This window comes from Phacochoerus africanus, chromosome 16 (assembly GCF_016906955.1).
Source record: "Phacochoerus africanus isolate WHEZ1 chromosome 16, ROS_Pafr_v1, whole genome shotgun sequence".
Taxonomy (NCBI): domain Eukaryota; kingdom Metazoa; phylum Chordata; class Mammalia; order Artiodactyla; family Suidae; genus Phacochoerus; species Phacochoerus africanus.
This window is the reverse complement of record NC_062559.1, coordinates 53,500,195-53,525,083: the sequence shown is the minus strand read 5'-3', so window position 1 is coordinate 53,525,083 and position 24,889 is coordinate 53,500,195. Positions and strand designations below refer to the sequence as shown.

At 48.4% G+C, this 24,889-nt stretch overlaps 1 long non-coding RNA gene across 2 annotated transcripts in view; it reads left to right on the top strand.

Annotated features, from left to right (window-relative positions):
• The window catches only part of LOC125117365 (uncharacterized), a 36,488-nt gene extending 12,894 nt beyond the window's left edge, over nucleotides 1-23,594 (top strand). For both annotated transcript variants that reach the window (XR_007132598.1, XR_007132599.1), the window contains one exon: nucleotides 23,249-23,594. This is a non-coding gene — a long non-coding RNA (uncharacterized LOC125117365). The remainder of the gene's footprint in view (nucleotides 1-23,248) is intronic.
• Nucleotides 23,595-24,889: the final 1,295 nt, after the last annotated feature.

Below are 24,889 nucleotides of genomic sequence, written 5' to 3'. Positions count from 1 at the left end.
GAGCAGAGAGAGAAATTAGGGAGGCAATCCCGTTCACCATGGCATCCAAAAGAATAAAATACCAGGAGTAAACCTACCTGAAGAGACAAAAGACCTGTACTCTGAAAACTATAAGACACTGATGAAAGAAATCACAGATGACACAAAGAGATGGAAAGATATACCATGCTCATGGATTGGAAGAGTTAATATGATCAAAATGACTATACTACCTAAGGCAATCTACAGATTCAATGCAATCCCTGTCAAATTACCAAGGACATTTTTCATAGACCTCAAACAAAATATTTTAAAGTTTGTTTGGAAGAACAAAAGACCCAGAATAGCCAAAGACATCCTGAAAAAGACAAATGGAGCTGGAGGAATGAGGCTCCCAGACTTCAGACTATACTGCAAAGCAACATTCCTCAAAACCGTATGGTACTGGCACAAAGACAGACATACAGATCAATGGAACAGGATAGAAAGCCCAGAATTAAACCCATGCACCTACAGCCAACTCATCTATGACAAAGGAGGCAAGAATATACAATGGAGAAAAGACAGCTTGTTCAATAAGTGGTGCTGGGAAAACTGGACAGCCGCATGGAGAAGAATGAAATTAGAACACTCCCTAACACCATACACAAAAAGAAACTCACAATGGATGAAAGACCTAGATAGAAGACCAGATACTATAAAACTCCTAGAGGAAAACATAGGCCATACACTCTCTGACATAAATGACAGCAACATCTTCTCAGATCCACCTCTTGGAGTGATGACAATAAAAACAAAAATAAACAAATGGGACCGAATCAAACTTAAAAGTTTCTGCACAGCAAAGGAAACCCTAAAAAAAAAAAAAAAAAAAACCAAAAAGACAACCCACAGAATGGGAGAAGATCTTTGCAAGTGAATCCACTGACAAGGGATTCATCTCCAAAATTATAAACACCTTCTGCAGCTCCACACCAAAAAAACAAACAACCCCATCCAAAAATGGGCAGAAGATCTACACAGACAGTCTCCAAAGAAGACACACGGATGGCCAAAAGACACATGAAAAGATGTTCAACATCACTCCTCATTAGAGAAATGCACATCAAAACCACTATGAGGTACCACCTCACACCAGCCAGAATGGCCATCATCCAAAAGTCTACAAACAAAAAGTGCTGGAGAGAGTGTGGAGAAAAAGGAACCCTAGTACACTGTTGGTGGGATTGTAAACTGGTGCAACCCCTGTGGAAAACAGTATGGAGATTCCTCAGAACACTAAACATAGAACTACCATTTGATCCAACAATCCTACTCCTGGGCATCTCTCCAGAGAAAACCACGACTTGCAAAGACACATGTACTCTGATGTTCATTGCAGCACTATTTACAACAGCCAAGACATGGAAACAACCTAAATGTCCATCGACAGAGGCGTGGATCAAGAAGATGTGGTACATATACACAATGGAATATTACTCAGCCATTAAAAAGAACGAAATACTGGCATTTTTAGCCACATGGATGGACCTAGAAATTATCATGCTAAGTGAAGTCAGCCATACAATGAGACACTGACATCCAATGCTTTCACTGACATGTGGAATCTGAAAAAAGGACAGACTGAACTTTTTTACAGAACAGATGCTGACTCATAGACATTGAAAAACTTATGGTCTCCGGAGGAGACAGTTTGGGGGGTGGGGGGATGTGCTTTGGCTGTGGGATGGAAATCCTGTGAGATTGGATTGTTACGATCATTATACAACTACAGTTGTGATAAATTCATTTGAGTAATAAAAAAATTGATTGTTAAAAAAAAAAACTAACCTCTCTCTTCTTACATTTTATTTTATAAACAGACAGAAGGAACCAAGCCATTCTGACACTTCACTCAGAAATCTCCTCAGCTAAATATCCAGTTTTCTTTTTTTGGTCTTCTTTTTAAGGCCACACTCATGACATATGGGGGTTTCCAGGCTAGTGGTTGAATCAGAGCTGTAACTGCCAGCCTACACCATAGCCACAGCAACACAGTATCCGAGCCACGTCTGTGACCTACACCACAGCTCACAGCAATGCCAGATCCTTAACTCACTGAACAAGGCCAGGGATCAAACCTGCATCCTCATGGGTGCCAGTCAGACTCATTTCTGCTGAGCCACGATGGGAACATCTAAATATGCAATTTCATTGCTTGCAAGTTCTACCTTCTACAAAACGTGAACACACTTCCATCAAGTTCTTTGCCTCCTTCTAACAAGGATCACCTTTCCTCCAGTTTTTACTAACGTGTTCCTCACGGCTATGTGAGACCTCCCCATAACCCCCCTGATGCCCCTAAGTCTAGCAGTGTTCTAGCGTGTACCTCAAAACTCTTCAAGCCTCTTCCTTTTACCCCATTCCAAAGCCTCTTCTACAAGTTGGACATTTGCTTCAGCAACACCCCTCTTCTCAGCAGCAAAATCTATCTTAGTCTGCTCAGGCTGCCAAAACAAAACACCAGAGGCTGGGTGGCTTAAACAATAGAAACTTGTTTACTCACAGTTCTAGAAGGCAGGGAGTCCCCAGATCTGCAGGCTGTCGAGGTCTGTGCCCACAGGTCGGAAGAAGAATTTCTGGACTCCTACTAGGGTGAAAAGAAAGAAGAATTTATAAGCATGGGGAGGTGGGGAGAAAGTAGAGTTACTGAGATAAGAGATGCTGCAGGCACAGCGGGAAGACTTCCTGACAGTCAGCGAGAGCTGACAGCGGGCACATGGTCATGTCTATTTTTGTTTCCCAGGGAGAGGGGAGGTCCTGCGATACACCTGCTGACCTGCTGATTGGTTAGGGAAAGTGGGGTCGTACGATACACTCATTGGATGGTTGGGGGCATGTAAGGTGGGGTGAGGGGTGGACCACGTCCCTTTCCTAGCAGGGGCAGGAAGGAGGAGGCCAGGTTGCTCCAGCTGGGGGAAGGTGGGGTGATGACACGGGTCTGGTAATTCTTGCCTTGGCCAGAGGCTTCGAGTTCAGTCTCCTTGGAGAGGCCCTGAGGTCCAACACAGATAGCAATTTGCAGTCCCAGGTAAGGAGGGCTGAGGGTGGAAGGTCCAGACTGAGTCCGAAGGCCTGAGAACCAGCAAAGCCAGTGGGTTGAGTTCCAGGCCAAGGCCAGACGAAGCCACTGTCCCCGCTCAGCCGGCCAGGGGACAGGGCAGTAGATAGGACAGGGTTCCCTCACCCTGGGGCAGGCCCTCTGCTTCACTCAGTGCGTTGACTCAGAGGTTCATCTCATCCCCAGAGACCCTCACAGACCCCACCAGAATGTGTCTGACAAATGTCTGAGGGCCTTGGGGCCAGTCAAGGGGACACAAGATTCACTGTCACCATATGGGACGTCTGCCGGTCGCTTCCTCTGTGTTTCTCACTCTCTTCATCCATAAAATGGGAAGACTAATAAAACGAACTTCACAAAGTCACTTGGAAGAGCACATTTTTTTCTTTTTTTCTTTTTAGGTCCTCCCCTGTGGCGTATGGAAGTTCCTGGGCCAGGGGTTGAATTGGAGCTGCAGCTGCTGGCCTACACCACAGCCACAGCCATGACAGATCCAAGCCGCAGCATCTGCAGCCTACACCACAGCTTATGGCAACACTGGATCCTTAACCTACTGAGGGGAGGGATTGAACCCACATCCTCATGGATACTAGTCAGGTTCGTAACCCACCGAGCCGCAACGGGAACTCCTGAAGAGCAAACTTTTGAACGCAAGTGTGGGCGCGTAGCTGTGTGCGGCCCACAGTGACTCTCAGTACTGGTGGCCATTCGTAGTATCACTGGGTTGATGCATTACCAATAGCAAGTCCACCTTAAGCTTGAATTTGCATAAATAAGTTCAAGTCACCTCTGACATTTCTAGTGCAGCAAGGTTAGGTATTTTAACCTCAAGCATGTTCTCCTGGGAAAATATTAATAAGTACATTGACCTGGCATTGGATTTATTAAAGCTAAAAACCTCACTGCTCTCTTCTGCCATGTAGCGAGTAATGTGACCTGCATTTAAAGTACTTTGAACCCATTAAAAATACGCATCCCAGGAGTTCCCGTCGTGGCACAGTGATTAATGAATCCGACTAGGAGCCATGAGGTTGTGGGTTCGATCCCTGGCCTCACTCAGTGGGTTAAGGATCCGGTGTTGCCATTAGCTGCGGTTCCGATCTGGTGTTGCTGTGGCTGTGGTGGAGGCAGGCAGCCGCAGCTCCAATTGGACCCCTAGCCTGGAAACCTCCATATGTCACAGGTGTGGCCCTAAAAAGACAAAAGACAAAAAAAAAATTACACGTCCCAGGCTCCACACAAAGAGCACTACCGCAGCCCCTATTGGGCAAGAGGCCCAGGGATCTGCATTTTTCACTAAAGCCTCAGATAATTCTGATGTACACTAGATGTCACTGCCATCAGGGGCTCAGCATAGGACGCTGAGTCGCTGTTTCCCTCCCTTTGTTTTTATTACATGTATTTGTATGTGCGTTAATGTTACTGCCCCGTTTGGGTTTCTGTTAGCATCTTATCCCTCTTCCGCCAGTTGTGTGTCTTTCCCCTTCAGGGTGGGGTTCAGGGAAGCTTTCTGCTCTGGTTGATGCTTGTGGTCCGAGGTTTCCTCACCCCCAGGCTGTTTACTGCCGCCGACCACATCACCCCCTGCTACCCTTGACCGTAACAGACAGCCCTGCCCACTCCTCCTGATTTATCCTGTACTGTGTTACCTCCCCCCACCCCACTGCTTCTTGGTGATTTAAGGAGCTGCTTTTATTGCTTCTAGAGCCAACACATCTGTCCTATACTTCTCTCCAACTAAAAACATTGGAAAATCACTGGTTACTTAGTGCAGGGTGATGCCTGCCCTAGATGACAGTTTCTCTTGTAACCAGGTCCCACTTAGTGAGCCCGGGTTGTCTGGGCTTCTCCCCACTGCCATTCAGATCAGACCCTTCAACTCTCAGCCTAGGTTCGTGTATTTAACTGCTCACCCGTGTGAATTAGAGTTAACCTCTCAGATCGCCGGCACGTCCTCATTTTTGGAGACTCCTCTTCGTCCATGAACAAAGGAAGTTAAGCCATGGTTGTAATCTGGGAGATGATGAAGTACAAAGTGCCTGAACAGTGGATGGTGAAGAGCTGGGAAAAAAATTGTCTGCCTCTACCCAGAATTATATCGACCATGAAGTCTCACTGGTCAGAAGTAGAAGTCAAGTTGATTCAACCTAAATACAAGAGGACTTCGCTGGAGGAGGTCAGAGAAACGCCAGGCTCAGAGCATATGGAGGGGCCGGGCAGCTGGCCCTCCTGCAGGACGCAGTCAGGCCAGGAGCCTGGGCACTGCTCTTGCAGCTGGTCACTTCCAGATGCAGGGCCCCAGGCAGAAGTTCTGATTGGCTGGTCTCCACCGTGTCCCGGCTCCTGCTGACTGGACCCTCCCTTAGAGCTTCCAGGGTGGAAGGCAAGCCTTCCTCCTCTCCCCCAGGCTTCCTCCCAAATATTAAGATTTGGATGCTGTGGAGGCTTAGGACAGAAGTCCATCCCAAATATGAGCCACATGCCCCTATTTCCACTGTGATAACGACAGCCATCCGTTACTGAGGAGCCCCGCTTTTTCAGGCGCTGAGCTTGATGCTCTGTAGGTAGATCTAGCCCTTACTGCAACCTTCTCGAGTAGCTGGCAGGGGTGCTTTTTACAGTTGAAGAAACTGAGCCTCGAAGAGGTTCAGGAACTTGCCTATGGCCAGACAGGTGGTAAGTGATGAAGCCAGGCTTACCGGACCACAGAACCGGTGGCTAGCCACTCCCTGCACAGGTCCACCGCTAGGAATCATCCCCCCCCCCCCCCCCCCCCCCCCCCCCCGCAACCCTTTATCTCAATAGGATTGTTTCTAAGCTGTTATGGCCACATCCGAATAATAAAGGGCATTGACAAGTTTATCTCTAAGACTCCTTTATCACAGAAGTTGTATCTGAGTGGAGCCATAATGAAAACAGTTTTTACCAGAACATCAAGTGGGAAGTTATTTGGAGGTTGTTGAGGATGATAGTGAGTTACTTAGGGGCGAGTAACACGGGAGGGAGAGGAGCGAAGAGAGGCCATGGCAGGAAGCGTCACCTGTACCCTGCAAAGGGCTTGGATTATGTTAATACGGAGCCCCTCCAAGTTTTCACCTGGAGGAGAGGCATGATCAGATGGTATTTTTTAGAAAGACCACTCTGTCGACAGAAGAATGCATTAGAGCAAGAAGGAGCTAGAAAACCGTACAACAGCCTAATTCCATGTACAATTTTACCATTTTGGTAAGAATTTATGGAATGAGAAGAGACATTGTTTTTCATGGTCTCTTTAAAAATACGAACGCCGTCAGGACCTGCTAGGAAAGTGTATTGTATTTTCATTAGGAAATAATCATGGAATTTATTTCCTTTTACAGGCCTGAAATCCTAAAAAAAACATTTGGCCAGCGTAGTATGTCTTGACTTTTTATAACATAAATTTTATACAGCATGACTCCCGTTCTGTCCTCTAACCCATAAAACAATTAAGACCCAAACCCTCAATTACGGAGGATACTTGCTCTCAAATGGAAGCTTTCACATGAGTGTCCACACCCTGTAAGTACTTGTTTCCCATTCAATGCTATATTTAAGGGCCACTTTCAAACATTTATCATGTATCCCTGAGCTAGATCAGAAGATGTGAGTGAGGACGGCTTGAAGGCAGGTCAAGATGAAGAAGTGTTTTAGTGAAGCTGTTCTGTGTCTAACACAAGCCAGGGAAAAACAAGGAGCCAGTCTCCAGTGTTAAGATGGGAAAATATGAAAACCATTCCAGCCTACTCTGCTCATCACCATGGTTTCATCATCTATTACACAGTAAAACAAACACAGCCACTGACTATAGCCCTTAATGAGCATATGTGACTCTGATAATATTTATCGGGTTTATTTGTTTGAGGCCAGCTGAAATGAAAAGAAAACAGTGCAGCGTTGGGTCATTAGTCTCCTCTGACGTGTGCTGTAATTCTAAGGAAAACATCAGTAGCCTATTTTAAGCAAGTACCTTCATCCACTGCAGCGATAATGGCCCAAGGAACAATCCCTGGGATGGAAAACAGAAATGCCGAGAATTGAACGTTCTTGCTCATCTGTCCTATGGTCACAGGAAATCTATCAGCACCGTCACTTCACTTCCACATTGAGCAATGATTTACTCAGACCCTTATGCAACCCTCCCCAACTCGGTTGCCTTTCACCTTCATCTCTGCTAAGTCACGGTCCCCCTGGCCAAAAGAAATGAAAAACGTCACCTCCTCCAAGAAGTCTCTCCTTATCTGTAAATGGTAGCACTTACACTTTGCATTATTTTCACTCACACAATCGTTTTATCCGGTGTTCTTTCCCATACTCAAAAAATCGTATTAAAAAAACTCATCCAGAAATGGCAGGAGCAAGACACTGTTCTAGACTCCACAGGGATGGTGTATGGGAGGCCCCTCCTTGTGACAGAGGCAGATACGGAGGAGTCGGGAGAGAGAGGGAGGGAGCCAGGGACAGGCCTAGGAGTTAGGCTTCGGGCATCCTGTTAAAATGCAGACTCTGATCCCCGAAGTCTCCGATGAGGCCCGGGTTTCTGTGCTTCTGGACCCCCCGCAGGTGATGCTGATCTGCTGGGCTGTGGACCATTTGGGTAACGAGGTTCTAGGTCACAAATGAAGTTGGACCTCATCACCTTATTTTCACTCCCCAGAGGCCCTCCTACCACACACTACATGGCAATCCCGTGCACACTCAGGATTCTGTGGGCTGCATTTGCTCATGACACAGAGGACAAAGCTTAATTATGGCAGGTGAAGGCCATGCCCCCTCACCCCTGCTGGTCCTGTGAAGCTTCACTGCAAACCCCTGCACCGTGGAGTGGAGCTCCTGAGTCAGACGCCACTGGTGGGACCATGGCCAAGGCCTGGGTCAAGGGCTTTGAGGGACGGGAGGAGAACCGAAGGCTCCGGTGTCACCAGTGCCCACCCCTGTTGGGCGGTCACATCTCACTGTTCAGGAAACAGCTTCCTCTGCAGCTTCCTTCGAGGGTCCCAGGAGAACAACTCACTCCCTGGGGAGAAGACCTGTTTCCCATTGGTGCGAATTTCACCTGTGGCCTGACTCCAGTCCCAGGGTTGTGTGCACTTGAGATGTAACTGAAGAGCAACAATTCAGAGTCAGAAGAAAGAGATGTCACTCGAAGCTTTGGAACGACCTGCTCGTGCCCTTGGACTAGCTACCCAGCCTCCCTGGACCAGAGTTTTCACCTGTAAAACAGAGATTATCAAATAGCACAAGCCTTCTAAGAACCTGACTGTGAAGAACCGGTGAGAAAATATTGGAGAGAACTTTGAAAAACAAATACAACAGCCTACAATTACAAAGGCTCACAGAGACAGGAGTTTGAAGGTGGCCTAGCTACCCAAAGGCCTGACTACAAATTCACGTCCTAGACGCCGAAACTGTATTAGTGGGACCTGAGTACCCGAGGAAGGGGCAGAGGAGAGAGAAAGGTACGCAAGCTGCTCAGGAAATCTACCACGGGGAGCTCCCGCTGTGGTGCTGTGGGTTGAGAATCTAACTGCATCGGCTTGGGTCGCTGCAGAGGTACGGGTGGGATCCCTGGCCCAGCGCAGTAGGTTAAAGCATCTGGCATTGCTGCCACTGCAGTGTATGTCAAAGCTGTGGTTTAGATTCAATCCCTGGCCCAGAAACTTCCATATGCTCCAGGTATGGCCGTAAAAAGTTAAAAAAAAAAAAAAAAGGAAATCTACTATATGTCATCCTCTGTCACTCTTTCACAGCCCCCAAGATTGGGTCTTGCCAAAGCAAGACTCCAGGGGCAGGTTAGATGGCTTCCTGGAGGTGTGCAAAGTGCAGTTAGCTTAAAGGTTACGAGACCGACCGACCGCTTCAGCAAGCCACGTTCGAGTAAGAGAATGGAGTCCAGTTTCCTCCTTATCATTGATAGGAAAATGAAAATATCCCCCAAGTCCAGTGTAAGAAGGGAAAAGAACAAAGACAGTATTCACGGCCCTGCTCGCCCAAAGAGTCACACCCACTCTGGAAGGCTGCCAGCTTCCGACCATCATTCTCTTCCAGATCTTTGACCTGAATTAACAAACCCCTTGCTCTTCTTTTGAAGAGACTGGCGCACAAACTCTGGGTAGGTTTCTCGATGTTTTTGGAAGAAACAGGAGTAGCTCAGAAACCACGGAGCGCCCAGAGTGGGCACCCTGGGACCGGGCCAGAGGAGGGCACGGGAGTGGGCCGGCGTCACAAACTCCTCCTGTGTCTTAGTCCCGCTGGCCCCACAATCAGATGTCCGCTTACTCGTCAACAGCACGATTCTGCTAGGGAGTCAGACTGAGGAGGCTGAAAGCGGCGGGCCCGGGGCTAGAGAAGAAGTGGTGAGAAAGTCAAAGAATCGGCTTTGTGTGCCCGCAGCATGACTTTCCCCTCGGCCACTGGAGTCTAAACATTATCGATTATCCTTCCCCGACACCCGCCAAGCAAATTAGCCCCCACGCCCGGATGTGTACACACATCGGCGCTGGCATTCTCCGTTTTGTTTCGTGTGCTCTCTCGCATCGCTGTAATGGAAGTTCCACGCGAGTCTGACTTCTTTCTTCACGACTCCGTCTCCACCACCTCACAGGGCCTGAGAATAACCGGTGCCCCGTAAACATCTCTCTCAACGAATCATCCTCTGGTATCTCTGTCCTTCAACACTTAGCATTCTAGATTATTCTTGTGCGTTTTTCTCATTCTTCTTACCTCCTTCGGTAGTTCGCTTCGCCTATCCTACCGGCATCATCATCACTGCAATCATCACTCAGAACTGTCTGCACTTCCACTTCAGAATTTGAAGACCCACGACTCTCCATGGCAACAGCCTCCTGGCAATTATGCATCGGGCACAGGAGGGACCAACACCTGCACTTCAAGTTAAACATGTCCCAGCCTCCTTCAGGCAGGTGCTTCCTTTGCGAAATTCCCTTGTCAGGGCATTTTTCTATCCAGGGCATTTATGAAAAGTGACTAGGTCAGTTAGATAAAAAGAAAGTCATCAAATCACTTTCCTGGTGACATCATAAATCAGAGGCAGACATCATGTGATTTTCTAGCTCCCTGAGTTGCGTAGTGATTTCTAAGTGGCAAGAAACAAATTTCTCTAGTGTGAGCAGTTTTGTCACGGGCTGGAAAATATCTTTGGAAAATGTCTGACATACAGTAAGCACTCAGCATTTCTGGAATGCATGCGTGGTGAAACCCCCTGGATGCTTCCTTTCTCCTCCCTATGTTGGTGGCTTGAATGTGGGGATTTGTGGTAGAGTTAACTACATGTCCATAATTTTTTCCTCTGAAGCCCAGCTGTCCCTGTGTAGCCTCTGTCTTCCTGTACATAAAACATTCCCCGTGCATCTGGAGGCTCGAAGAAAGGACCGCGCCCGTCTGCACATGAAATCCGCAGTGCTCCAATCTGCACCTGCAGGCGGTGTGATCTGGAATATGTTTGTGTTTCCCGGTCACAGTTGGAGCCGTGAGATTTGACCTTCAGAAAGCAGTGGTTTGTTGAGAGCCTGTTCCTAGTTCTTTTTAAATCATGTGCATGTTGTGAGAGCCGGACACCTCTGCCTACCGAAGGCTGGAGGAATGTGCCTTGAAGCCAAGTCTAGACAGAATTCCGAGGCAGGGGAGTCAGAGGGATGGGGAAATCACCGCTGGTCCATGCCAGCTCTCTGTCCTACAACTTTGCCATTTTTGTGTTTCTGGACTTTTGCCAATACGGGAGGCCCTTTGTGCCAAGAATGACCATAACAAGTGGGTTGGGGTTTCCACTGGAGGTTAATTTAAATGTTCCACCTTCCTTCAGCTCCTCATTTAGAGTGTGTCACGTTTCCCGAGGCAACCTCAAGATTTCCAGGCCCCTGGTTTGCTGAGAAAAAGGGCAAGGGGAGGCCAAGCCATTCTACTTCATGTCTTAGTTTACAGCCACCTGTAATCAATCATCAGATGACTGGGGATTTGCAAAAAAAAACAATTGAGCTGGGAACATACTACTCCCAACTGTCACTGTGATGAGCAAAGCACAGAGTCCAAGTGAGGGCGACAGACAGGACCTTTCCACCTCACCTTCTGCGGACGTGCCATCCAGCTGAACAACTCCGGGCTGCACCGTCCCTGAACCACACAGCGGGCACCCCACTAAAAGCTGGCGCCCCAACCCTCGTGTGGTCCCTAGCCTTTATCTTAGGCTGCCTGTCTCCACCCGGTTCAAGATCTGTGCCCCGAGGGCAGCACTTCCCAAGCATGTGACTTTTCTTGTTTAGAATTGACTCTCTCTCACTCTCTCGGGATCCAATCAGTCCTGGAGTCCTGCTGACCTGACTTCCTGCTCATTCGCACCAGCCTTCACTGCTCCCTGCGAGGGCACTGGTGCTGCCATCTCTGCCCTGGGCCGTGGCCGTGGTCTTCTGCTCACCCTCGGACAGCCACTCCATTCTCCTCACTGCGCCGAGGATCCACCACATGGACCTGGCCTTGTTCCTTCTTGCCAGACCCTCTAACCTGTGGTCACACCAGACAGGCTGTGGTCTACCTGACACTGCCCTCCGCACACACCCCTGCTGACTGCGATCTGCCTTTGCCTCCCTTTGTCCACCTCCTGGGCATTCCTAACTCGCTTCACTAACACTCGCTTCTCAAGAACGGCGCGAGGTTGTATGTTCTAGAAGTCTACTCAAATGCATCACCTTGGGACAAGTTCCGTTTTTTTGTTTTTCTTTTTGCGTTTTAGGGCCACACCTGCAGCATATGGAAGTTTCCAGGCTAGGGGTCAAATCAGAGCTGCAGCTGCCAGCCACAGCGACAGCCACAGCAACGCAGGATCTGAGAGCCATGTCTGCGACCTACACCACAGCTCACGGCAGTGCCAGATCCTTAACCCACTGAGCCAGGCCAGGAATCGCACCTGTGCCCTCATGGATACTAGTTGGGTACGTTAACCACTGAGCCACGACGGGAACTCCCCAAATATCCTTTCTCACTCTGCTCGTTTCCAGGTAATTTTGAAATTACCTGATAATATCCCCTTAAACGCTCAGATCCTAGAGCGTAGGTTGTACCTACCATGCTTGGCCTGAATCGGGAACGGGAGAGATTCTCAAGAACTCTTTGTTGAACAGAAATAGTTACTTTGGTTTTCCCCCCAGACGGGTCCTCCAGGCCTAGATCCTCTGACTTCCGTCACTTCCCGCCCTGGCAGTGGTGCAGGCTGTCCTTGCTGTGACGCTGGCCCTGGGGTCCTGGTGAGCACCCCCTTTGACTTGGACTCTTAGGGGACCTCTCAGAGGTCCTGGATCCAGCTCCAGGCTCTCAGTGGCCCCTCTGCAGTTCTAAGGAACTTTTCCCACTGGGACTTTATTCCTGAATGACTCTGAAACTAGGACTGGTGAGTTGAGTGACTGATCACTTTAAATTAGAAAGTCATCCCAGAACCAGGGCAGAGGGATGAAGGGTGGCGCAGAACGGTCACAACTGTAGCGTGCCCGGGAGACACAGGGCACTGGACTCTAATTTGGAGGTGTTAGGAGCTCTAGTGCTCAGATGGAATATGCAATCATAGCGGGTTTCCTTTTGAACTCTGGCTGCATATCGGCATAGCCTAAGGAGCTTTTAGAAAAACTGCTGCCCAGTTAAATCCCAAAGATTCTGATTGAATCGGTCTGAGTAGAGCCTGAGTACTGGGATCTTCTAGAAAGCGCCCTGGTTTTCAGAGCATCCACAATCGAGATGGCGTGGTCTACAAAGAGCGCCTTCCCATCAGATTCTCCAGCCAGAGCAAGTGCGGTCCACCGTGCCGCTAATGGCAGTGGACGTCACAAAAGCTCAGGTGCCCTCTTTTGAGCACAGCTGTAAATGAGGCTTCAGCTTGAAATTTCACCACGAGAGGAATTCACTGACGAGAAAACACCACGAAGGGATTGCATTTATGTTCTCATACCAGTTGATTTAAGCGCGGATGGACTCTGGCACACGTACACATGTGCCCAATACAGATACCGGCACCGAGTGTGGGAGGCCAGGCGTTGCTGGGCTGCGACCTGCCCGAGGGACACGCCTTTCACGTTATCTCACCCGTGGGGAAAGGCCAGGGACCGGCCTTCATTCGCCCGGACTGGAGACATCTTCCAGGGCGAGGGGCTGCTTAAGAGACACCCTCCTTGCTTCCAGCTCTTTCTTCCCTCCCTCCCTCTCTCCCTCCTGCTCTCCCTTTCTCTCTCTCTTCTTTCTTTCTTCCTCTCTCTCTCTCTCTTTACTCCCTCCCTCCCTCCCTTTCCTTCTCTGTTTCTTCCTGAAGCGAGACCAACATCATGGAGGCGGTTAAGGGTATGTCAGCTCTTGGCACTGTAACTTCAGCTTTAAAATTTTTTTGGTTTTGTTTTTCAGCCATTTTATGCTGGCAGCACTGGAGTTACAAGCTCAGAAGTTGTGTGCTTACATTCCTTTTGGTCCTTGAAGGACATCTACCTTAAGAAGGAAGGGGGCTAGCAGAGGTGAAGCAGAGGTGTCTGATACCCACTTAGATTCACCTAAGAGACGGGAGATACATGATTTAGCAACCGCATAGCAGTTACAACAGTGCCTTTCATCCAGTGAGCTTTAGATAAGTGTCTGTTAAACAAAAACAAAGTGAATGTCATGGAAAGTTGCTCTTTTTCTTCCCTATGCCTTGCCATTTGGGTCTCGTTTGGCCTTTTCCCTAATTGGTAAAATTCCAGTGGGACCAGAAATCTTGAAACCTTCTTCCCCAATCTTTTCTGTGGAGAGCAAGGCTTCCAGGAATAGATCCACAGTGTGACTTTCTTGGGGACCTTTTCAGCATTTTTGCTTTCAGCAACCCCTTCCTCCATTAAAAGACATTAAAAATTACGTTTTATGACTGCCTTTGTATAACCATGAATATAATACAAGTTGTACTCAGTATTATATATTCAATATTATATACTTTTTTTCTTCTGATATTAAAAAAAGTGTAAAACCTCTTTCTGGGCCCCTAAAAGTGTCATGAGCCTCTGCGCCTCATGGCTAAGTTGGCCTTTCCACTAGTCTCACAGTCAAGGCCTTTATTTTGCCAGTTCTGTTCCTCTCCAGGGCAAGATGGGAGTGTTGCTGGTGGTGTTGGTTGCTTTCCAGGGAAGTTCCCAGGCCAGGGGTCCAATCTGAGTTGGAGCCGCTGGCCTACACCACAGCCGTAGCAGAGTGGAATCAGAACCACATCTATGACCTCCACCACAGCTCAGGGAAATGCCAGATCCCAGACTCACTGAGCGAGGCCAGGGATGGAACCCTCATCCTCAGGCATACCAGTTGGATTCGTTTCCAGTGTGCCACAACGGGAACTCCAGGAGTGTTTTTGTTTTTGAGATTGAGGAGAAGGCAGATTTCATAGAGAAACTCGAAGTCAAATTCAAGGCAACTCAACAAGTTCTTATTAAGTATCACTATGTTCGTGTGCATATGTATTTCTCATTATACTTCTCACACTCACACACACACACACACACACATCCAATTGGTCTCTGATGGAAGGAGTGTGCAGGCTGGTGGCTATGTCCATAACTTATCCACGTTCCTAATGTTTTCCCTTAAGGTCCTGACATTAAATATAATTCTAGTCCTGGGCTATGTAACTACCGTTTTTGACTACACGCAACTGAGTTAGACTGGCTAACTTAGGCTAAGAGGAGGAATTTGTGGAAAAGTTACTGGAGAACTCTCAGGTAAAGGAAAAGTGTCATGTCATGTTTCTTAGAGATGCTATATTGCATTCTGTGGGCCCTGGTGAGAAATTTAGGCGAGGTTACGATGTGAAAGGAAGCTTTCGGATGGATTTAAAGGAGAGAACAGGGGAGAGTGATCTGATTTATCTTTTCAGATCAGGCCTGTAGCTGTTGCGTGGTGAGTGCACTGCAGATGTGCGGGATGAAATCAGGACAAGTTAGGAGACATATTTCGGGGGCCAGATGCGAAATGATGGTGGCGTTTCTAGTGGGAAATATCCACAGATATCTGCAGAGGCAGAGCATGTTTTTAGGGCTGAGAAAGGAAAGGAGGCGAGCTTTTGATAGGACAAACTCGTCGATAGTCATTCTACTTACTGACAAAACAAACAAATACCAACCGAAAGAAAAAAAAATCTATAAAACTGGACAAGGACCATGGAACCATGGTTGAGAATGGCATCAAAATTATTGTTGTGGCTGCCTGGCGTCCCAGTATGTATCCATGTGGAGACAAGTCAGGAGTAGGTAACTGAATCTGGAGTTTTGAGGAAAGGCCAGACTCAGGAGATCTATTTTCAACGTTTCTGTAGCCAGTACTTAAGGTGAAGGGTCTGGATGCATTTCCTAAGTTAAAGATACAGCTGGAGAGGGGAGGGGGCTAGGATGGAGCGCCAGGTGAGCGCATCCACATTTACAGCTCACACGGAGGAGGCAGGTGAGGGGGGAATGAAAGCAGAAGAGCCAGCAAGGTGTGCCAGCAACTTAGAGAAGATGCATTAAATCCCGCTGAGAAGTAAAAAGCGAGGAGAGAGATGGGTGGATTTGGTGGCATGGAGGTCACGGGTGACCTTAACAAGGAGACTGAAGGCTGTGGTGGCCACAGCGGTCTTCTTGGAATGAGAATTTTCCCTTCACTCTACCTAGAACAATGAGGAGCAGAGAATGGGGCGTTCCGGGGGGGGGGGGGGCGGGTCGCCTCAAGGCAGGAATATTTTCAGGTTGCATATTTGTATGCAGATGGAAGGGATCCAGGAGAAAGGGAAATTTTGATGATTTCGCAAAGACAGAAGCCAAGTCTTTGAAAAGACAAGAGGGCAGGAGGTCCAGGTGTGTCACTGGAACTTCATCCCTCATCCAGAGACAGAGGGCCGAGAACAGGGAGATCAGCCTACCCGGCTGGGGAGAGATGAAAAAGCTCCTAGCTAACTGATTTCTCAATAAGGAGGTAATTTCATCTGCTGTGGGTCAGAGTGGTTGCCATGTAAGTCATATGAAGAGAGAAAAGTGGGAAATGGTTGTTTGGGGGAATCTAAAGGTGAACATACACAGGAAATACCTGCAGGGAGCCCCGACACTACTGAGAGCCCATCAGAGCTCTATGGACATGAAATATACGCGACCAGTCAGCACAGTCGGGTGTCTGTCCAGCAGTTTTTAGTTGTACTGAGTCAGCTGCTGTGGCTGCTATTGTTGATAACAGTACTGGCTGGAACATAGTAAATGCTTGCTGTGTGGCAGACACTCTTTAATACACTTTACAAGTACGCCCTTTATAATGTGTGTCCTACCTCCACATTGCTATTACCATAGGCACAGAGAGGTTGAGTAATTTGTTCAAGGTCACCCAGCGAGTAAGGTGTGAAGCCCATTACAGACCCCAGTAGTTAGACTCAAAAGACCATGTAATTCGCTCCTCATAAATTATTATTAGGAAAAACAGAGTAACGGTGTATAAAGCATTTAGCACAGTCCTTCCTCTGCCTGTAGGAAACATTCAATGGGTTTTAGCTAATATGAATAGCATCATTTAGAGACTGATAGTATCTACTCCACAGAATTTCTGTAAAGTTTTAAAAAGATGAAATATGTGAATTCTGAGCCTAGCACCTGGAACTTAGACATGTTGTGTGTCCCCGCTCTGCCCCTCACCGACCTAGGCAACAGTTTGGCCTCTACATCCTTAGTCATTTGGTTGCTGAGACTGTGTTGCCATCGTAAGCCACTAGGTGGCGCCACCAAAGAACAAGCCGGTTTTAACTCAGGACATAGGTGAGCCAGCAAAAGCTAGGCTCTGACAACCAAAAGAAGAGTTGTCATAAATAAATGGATAGCCATTTATGAGAGAAGAGCAGAGATGCCTTTCGATCACACAGTTGGGCACGCAAATAAAAGAGCACGTGTGTCCACAGAGGCTGTTACTGGAAAGGCAGGCAATAAATAAGGGCTCAGGCACATTTCTCGGGCTTGCGTGCTAGGTAATTGGACAGAAATCCTGCCTACTTTCTTAGAACCAAATTCTACTCCCAAACTGCGAAATTCATGGCTCAGACGAAATTTCAGACAGTGGCAAGGACCCGTAGCTATTTCCTCTGCGTGCTGCCAGCACAGGCACCTGAGAGGCAGAGCTGCCGCGGGTCAGGTCTGGCTCCGCCCCCGCCTTCGGCCCCGCCCACCCATCTTTGGAGAGCGTCTGTCCACCCGAGGTCCCCAGATGCAAACGCCTCGTGGGCCAGGGACCGCTGCCTCAGCAGGAGGCTCTTCCAGGCATCCCCCTTCCTGCAGCACCTGCATTCCTGCCCCTTCCCTCCGATCGGCCACCGTCCGCCGCAGAAGGAGCGCGGCTCGCTCTTCTCATCGCTATTTGCGCTCTCAGCAGTGACGTCATGAGACTGCAGTCTCTGCCTGTTTACCGTGCCTTCACCAATAGTTCCTGAGTCTGCGGTATTCTGGAAAAGGCGTGGATACAACTAAGTCCCCACCTCGCCACATTATCGCGGTCTTTGGGTACATTTTGCAAGTCCGCCCTCCCGCCTCCCTGGTCATCGCCATGCCTTCTCTTGTCTCCTGGATCACCCTACTAGGGCCATATGTATCTGCTTGTAGCCAGTGCAACTGAGCTCCCCAAACACAGATTCCCATGAAAACGGAACAAAAGAGGAGGGAGAGGCAGAGCATGTTAAATGTCTCATTAGGCCTTCTGTCTGATTCTCATTAGATTCGCTGACTGCTTCTCATTAGGCCCACTGCCTCCACTCCTTTCAGGCCCTGAATATGTAGGCCAGCGCTTATTGTCATGGCTGGTCGAGAAGATCCATTTCATTTATTCATAAATTGAATGCGGCTTCTGAAAAGTCCCAGGCAATTTCTTTTGGCAAATTTAAGACAGGCTCGCTGTTGTTATTTGCTATTTTTCAAGTAGTCCGGAGCAGGGTGGGCAGAAGAAATCATTTGAAAGACCCAGCACGAAAACTTCAAAGCCCTGCTGCGGAACTGGGGCACAGGGAGATCATCCTCCCAGGCAAGACGCCGGCGGATGTGCAGACACCAGCAAAGGGGGACATCGTGGGCAAAGTCCCAGATATCACTGGGTGGAGAACGCATATAACCAGATGCCCAGAGGGCAGGGTATGGAAGAGGAGGGCACGTCACTGAGTGAGCTGCAAGTCTGTCTTCCCTGTCCCCTGGCCACACTTGCCCAGATAACACCTCACAAACTCGCCATGCCGTCGAGCTAGGCATGCAAGCTAGGTGTGCAGCGCGATGCCCTTGTGAAAAGAAATCACTTCTGCCTCACATTTCTTCTGAATAAAACAAGAGCCTGACCTGTTCCCCCGGCAAGAACACCCTTGAGCTAGGCAGGCCGGGACTGGACCTCAGCGATGCCCTGAGGTGGATGACGGCAGCGGGCATGGTCCTGACGGCCACAGAAAACACATGTGACATGCATGTCCAGTAGGGAAGCAGAGAGTGACACGCATGTCCATAGGGAAGCAGAGTGATGAGTCTTTGCTCCACACGTGGTAAACCCGTGTCTACTCCCTCTGTTCTCTCTCTGCTTTTGTTTTCTTTTTTCTTTTTTTTTTTTTGCTTTTTAGGGCCACACTTGAGGTATATGGAGGTTCCCAGGCTAGGGGTCTAATCGGAGCTACAGCTGTCGGCCTGCACCACAGCCACAGCAACGTGGGCTCCTTAACCCACTGAGCAAGGACAGGGATCGAACGCAGGACCTCATGGTTACTAGTCAGATTAATTTCCACTGCACCCCCAACTCCTGTTTTCTGTCTTGATGTTTGAATTTCTCCTGTGGCGAACAAGATGTTGTCCCAAGACAGTTTTAAGAGTCACCTGGTGCTTAAACCAGAGAAGTGATACTCCCGAGTATCACAGTGGCAAGAAGGTAACCTTTAAACAGTAAATGTTTCCCCCTCCAATGAATGTGTGACCTGGGTTTGCTCTAGGTCTTTGGAGAAAAGTCAGACTGCCTGAGAGAAACACTTATGAAATTAGCTATCACCCTAAGATTGGACACCTTCTCCCTGCCCGTGGCCCCAGGCAGGGGACAGAGAAGAGATCCCTCCTAGGAAACCTTCTCCTGGTCAGGAAGTGAGGCCGGCGCTCCGGGATGGGGGCGGGGGGATGACTCAGTGAGGAGGCAGCGGGTGTGGTTCCTTCCAGACATGCTCCAGCTGCTCCAAGAGCCGGAAAGACATGGTCACTTCTTCTTTGTGGGTTTTGCCCGAATTTGCAATGTCCCATTTTTGAGATAAAACTGGAATCCTGTTTTTATCCTGCGCTCTCTGAAGAATTTCTGTCTCGGGACATGGTCAGATCAATGAAGTTACATAGTTTTAAGGTTATTTGTTGCCTTTGCATCAAGGTATGTGGTCAGTTGTAGACAGACCTCCATGGAGTTGAGAGATTAGGACTCGCTGGAATGAAAGAGCATGATCATTCCAAAGACGCTTGTTTGAAAGTTTGGGTTTTTTTTCCCCCCCATTTGTTTTTTGTTTGGGCTTGTTCTCCCCTCGCCCTGTTGATTTCTAAGCAAGTTTCAGCATCCTCCGAAAGCTGCCCGCATCCTTCCGGAAGCATTCTCACTTTGGACTTGACCTCTGACATTGCAGGAAACATGAATCCCAGAGTGCAGCGCTCATTCCCAACATTTCCAAACTAAAATTGCTTCTTCTCCCAGTTGGCTCGGGGAGTGCCCTGCCTCCCCAAGCCCGGCTCAGACGGTGGGTCTCCGCGCATGAATACCTGAAAAAGCCACATTCTCATTGGTGCCCGTGGGCCCCGACTGAGGGGATGACATAAAAAATTTTGGCTCCGAAGCGCTTTAGCAAAAAAAGAAACAGGCTAGAACAATGGGCTGAAAATGATCTTGGCCTTTCAAGTGCTTTATCCAATGTTCCAGTGTGAGAACCTGATCTCCCAGAAAGTACTTCTTTTATTGCCAACCACAGAGAATCACTGACAGAACTAATTAAAGAATTTGAACCTCGTTCTGTCCTTCGTTAGCTGACCCTCAACCAGGGGCTGGACTCGAAACAAAGACGCTCTGAGCCAACCAGATATAGAATGTGAGCCTCTCGCGGCGGAAGAGGGCTGTGCTCTCATCCCCCTCTTGGAAAGAGCTACTTGAGCGCAAGATACTTCTCTCTCTCTCTCTCTTTTTTTTTTACAATGGAAAACGCGTTGGGTTGCCATCAGAAATAATGAAGTTTGAAGTTCCTGAAAGTTATTCACTTATTGGACTCGACTTTCCACCCTTTTCTTGAATTCCAGGAGCCAGGTCAAGACAGTGAGTTCTCGTGGAAAATTAAGCGCTTTTGCAAAGGTGCTTAAAGAAAAATGCTTGTTTCAGGTTTCAGACTCTCAAGGGGATGCTGGTCATTGATTCCAGGCTTGAGACAACGATAAAGAATGGACTTAGGTGGAGTCTGGCCGGTTTACCCGAAAATCCGCCCCTCCCCCGGGTCTGGTCCTATCCTGGATATTCACCCTTCTTGTTCTTTTCTTCCCTACATTTTAAGATCGCACAACTTGGCAGTCGTCGTCACGGTCACATGGAATGACATTTATTGACTGAATATCTTGGCTGATTGAAGAATGACTATTTTAAGATTGTGGCATGACTTCTTAAAGTTACATAATTATCCACTGACGTGAAGGACCCACCAGGACATACATCTTTATTAGTTTTTCGGTCAGCTGGCATACAGTGGACGAAGAGGAGCCTCAGGGAAGCTCCTGGGGAAAAATATTACTTTATTCATCTGGAAAAATATCAGGCTTAGAGAGTCATAATTTATTTTTATTTTTGTTTATTTATTTTTTTGTCTTTTTGCCTTTTCTTGAGCCGCTCCCACGGCATATGGAGGTTCCCAGGCTAGGGGTCGAATCAGAGCTGTAGCCGCCAGCCTACACCACAGCAACGCGGGATCCGAGCCATGTCTGCAACCTACACCACAGCTCAATCAACGCCGGATCCTTAACCCACTGAGCAAGGCCAGGGATCGAACCTGCAACCTCACGGTTCCCAGTTGGAATCGTTGACCACTGTGCCAGGACGGGAACTCCTCATAATTTATTTTTAAAATTAGAAAGCAGGAACACAAATACTATTTCATTTTCAAATGTTTGTTTTTTGTTTTAACCCTGGTAACAATAAGGGGGGAGATTTGGGCACAAAACTCTTCACATAAAAATAAAGGGCGGATCTCCTGTCTGGAGTAGTCCCACCCAACTTGCCGTCACCCTGCGCCTCCGGCCGCCCCATCCGGTTTCATCAATGGAGACTGAAAAGGTGTTTCTAAAAGCATCTGACATCAAGTCAAGGTCCCCTTAATCTAGAATAAGCTAGAACCCACAAGAGCGACTAACTGCAAACAAAGGTCAACTGCAGCCTGTGCTCAGAATGGGACTCGCGAGCTCGCTCCTCTCGGGAGTCCAGCCGGAGAGCTCGGCTCCTGCTGTGTGCGCGCCTCAAGAGGTCGCCCAGGAAGCGGATGCAGGCTTTGGCATGTCCGCTAATCCCTCACTCTGGAGACCTAGCCTTCCACGCCAGACAGATTCTCTTGCACATGGCCACATACTTGACTTTGAACTTTTAGTGAGAGGTTGACTGTGGGGTGGCCCATGAGTGAAACTCCACTATGCAATCCCAGAAGTAGGCAAAAAGTACGGGGAAGAAAAGGGAAATTAACATTCTCGGATTATTTGACCAGGAGAGCACAAAAATTGCTTCTGTGACAATGGGATCTTGAAGGCATTGCACTGGAGCCCAAGGAGAATGAAAGAGCCGCATGTACTTTGTGAGATCTCTCTGTTCAGTTGTGCTGTGTAGAATCCACTATTTTCTCCTCCCTTAAGAAAATCTTGGGTGTGTTCCATAACTTCCTGGTCACATTTGGTAATTAAAACTTAGTGTGGCTTAATTTAAACCCTTAATTGCATATCCAATTTACAGCTAGAGCTGTGACTCTGACTGTTTAGAAAGAGGATGGGGGGGCAAGATCTGGCTCTGGATCAACCCTGTCCCCTTCCTCCTCTGGACCTGGCCAGGCAGCAGCCTGGAGGAGGGCTAGGGACCCAGGAGAATCCTTCCTTAAATGTCCACTTGCTCTCGCGAGGGCTTGTTCAGAACCCCCCGGGGTGCATGTACATACCAGTTGTGTGTGTGGGCTTTTTAACTTTCCCCACCCTCCCCAATTCAGCCTTGTGTGCCATGAGCCCTTTGTGGACGTCCGAGGTCTTGACGTGGGGACTACTGAAGAAATAACCCCATGGCTCCAGCACCTCCACTAAGATCTGAGCTCCTTCAGGTGGCGCTGGTGAAAGGCTGAGGTCCCCTTCCCCACCACCCAGCAGGAAGAAAACCAGATGGGCTGTGGGTCCTCCTGCCATTCCCAGGTGTTTCTCAGTTCTCACACTCACACCTCAGATGTTTGTAGGCTGAAGGTCGCAGACTGCATATTCCTCTGTGCTTTGTCCAGCTCAGGGCTACCCGTTGAGACCCCCCTAGAACTCTGGCACCCATTCTTCTACGGAGACATCCTGAGGGAAGGTCTGACAGCTTTGGAAGTTCAGAAAGGCCTCCGATTAAAGAATGAGATGCTGATTTCCCTTGACTGCAAGTAGCCCGGGCATCACAGATGACTCCTTGCAGAGCCGGAAACATACCCTCCCCTGCCCCTTGGCGAGGGGTGAGACCAGGCTGGTACAGTGCATGGTAATTCCCACGCGGCCCTTGCTTGGCACCACTCCCGCCTTCTCTAGACTGCAGAGGGCCTGGGAGCATGCTACTTGGTGGTGGGGGACCATCCTGCCGCCTCTCGGTCACCCTAAAGGATAGTGTCTGGTCCTAATGCACAACGGCTTCCTTACTGGTCTGGTTAGAACATAAAGGCATCTCAGTTTCCGGTATTAAAGATGGTGTTACACTACCACGATTGGACGTGACTGAAAGTGACTTGTTTGGGAGAAAAATGTGGTTCCAAAAAATGTACGTTTATGGTAAGTGATGGGCAACTGGGTGAATGATTAGATTTCACCACCTACTATAGCCGGTCTTGAAATGATCGGTTATTTGTAGGAAACAAAGAGTAAGTGTTTTTTTTTTTTTTTTTCCCCCCAGGAAAATTAGAGGGCAGAAACAGAAGTGAGCTTCCTTCCGAAGTCATGGGCACAGAGCCACAGGACAGATAAAGTTAGAATCATGGAGAAAATGTTGTATCCCATGCCTGCTTGTTCTGAATTCAGCTACGAACTTAGAGCCAAAGTATCTTTGGGTCATTCCATCTAGGGTCCTGGGTCATCCGCGCATCCCCCCTTTCTTCTGCCCTTCACCATCCAGCCGGGGTGTTAGTACCGACATGGCTCTAACGCAGGGTTTTAATTAGACCATCCAAAGGTCGATCGCACCAGAAACATCTGGGGTGTCAGGTACCCCAGGTCAATCGGATTAAAATTTGAGAACCTAATGAGAAGTTAAAGTTGGTGAACCTCGGGGCTACACTGCAAACTGCAGTGGGCCGCCTTCTCGCCGATGAAATCAGCAGTCAGCTCCTCAGTGACACCTTCCCAGGCATGACTGGCCTCACAAAGAACCTTCTCTTGAGATGGGCCTGACATCTTTTATCCACTTGCAAACTTGAACATGCACATCTAAATAAAGTAAGCCAGAGTTCCCATCCTGGCTCAGGGGAACTAACCCGACTAGGATCTGTGAGGATGCGGGTTTGACCCCCTGGCCTCGATCAGTGTGGGTCATGGATCCAGCATTGCCGTGAGCTGTGGCGGAGGTTGAAGACATGGCTTGGACCCTGCTTTGCTGTGGCTGTGGTGGAGGCCGGCAGCTGTAGCTCCAATTCAACCCCTCGCCTGGAAACATCCATATGCCCCAAGTGTGGCCCTAAAAAATGAATGAATGAATGAAGGAATGAATGAATAAAGTGAGTCTACAAGTGTTCACTCAGCTTTTTTATGTGCATTCGAGAGTTCAAATCCAAAGTAAGCTGACTTCCTGACAAGTGCCTCATACTGCCCGGTAGCTAGGATTCCCTCACCACCTGAAATTACTGCTTATTTATTTGTTGGGGGCTCATTATCCACCTTCGCAGACCTAAATGTAAAATCTTTGATATGAAGAACCTTGCCTGCCTGTTCACTGCGGTCCCAGCTCCTGGATTGGTAGCCGGCTTGTAAAAAGCAGGCAGTTAGCCCCTGTTAATGACTTCAATGAGCCATATAAATAGTATGTGAGTAGAACACAAATTGTGCCAACAGCATCAGGAGGCATGGACATGGATTAGGGAATCACAGTGGACTGGAGAATGGATGGGGTTAATTTCAGAAACAGCCCTCAAGGTAGCACCGTGAGCTGAAATCTGAGAAGCTTCTGAAAGGCATAGAGAATCGAAGGTAGGAACTGGATCCTGGCCTCTGGGGACTAGTTCAGGCAGAGGCCTTGAGGCAGATGTTGAGAAACGGGTTCTGAAAAACAAGAAGCCCAGCTGTGCTGGAGCAGAGAGACCCTGGGGAGAAGTGACACGTGAAAGGGGCACCAGGGCAGGGCAGGTAGAAGCAAGTTGGACTCAGTGGTCAGAAGGTTCTGTTCGGTCCAGATGGTAACAGGAAGCCACTGGAGGGCCATGTTTACACATTTTCAAAATCCAATTAGGATACCACATGTTTTTATGTTCTAATCACCCATTTTGGGCCCATTAAATAAATTAGTTGAAAGAGAAAAACAAAGGGAAAAATAAAACGATGTGTC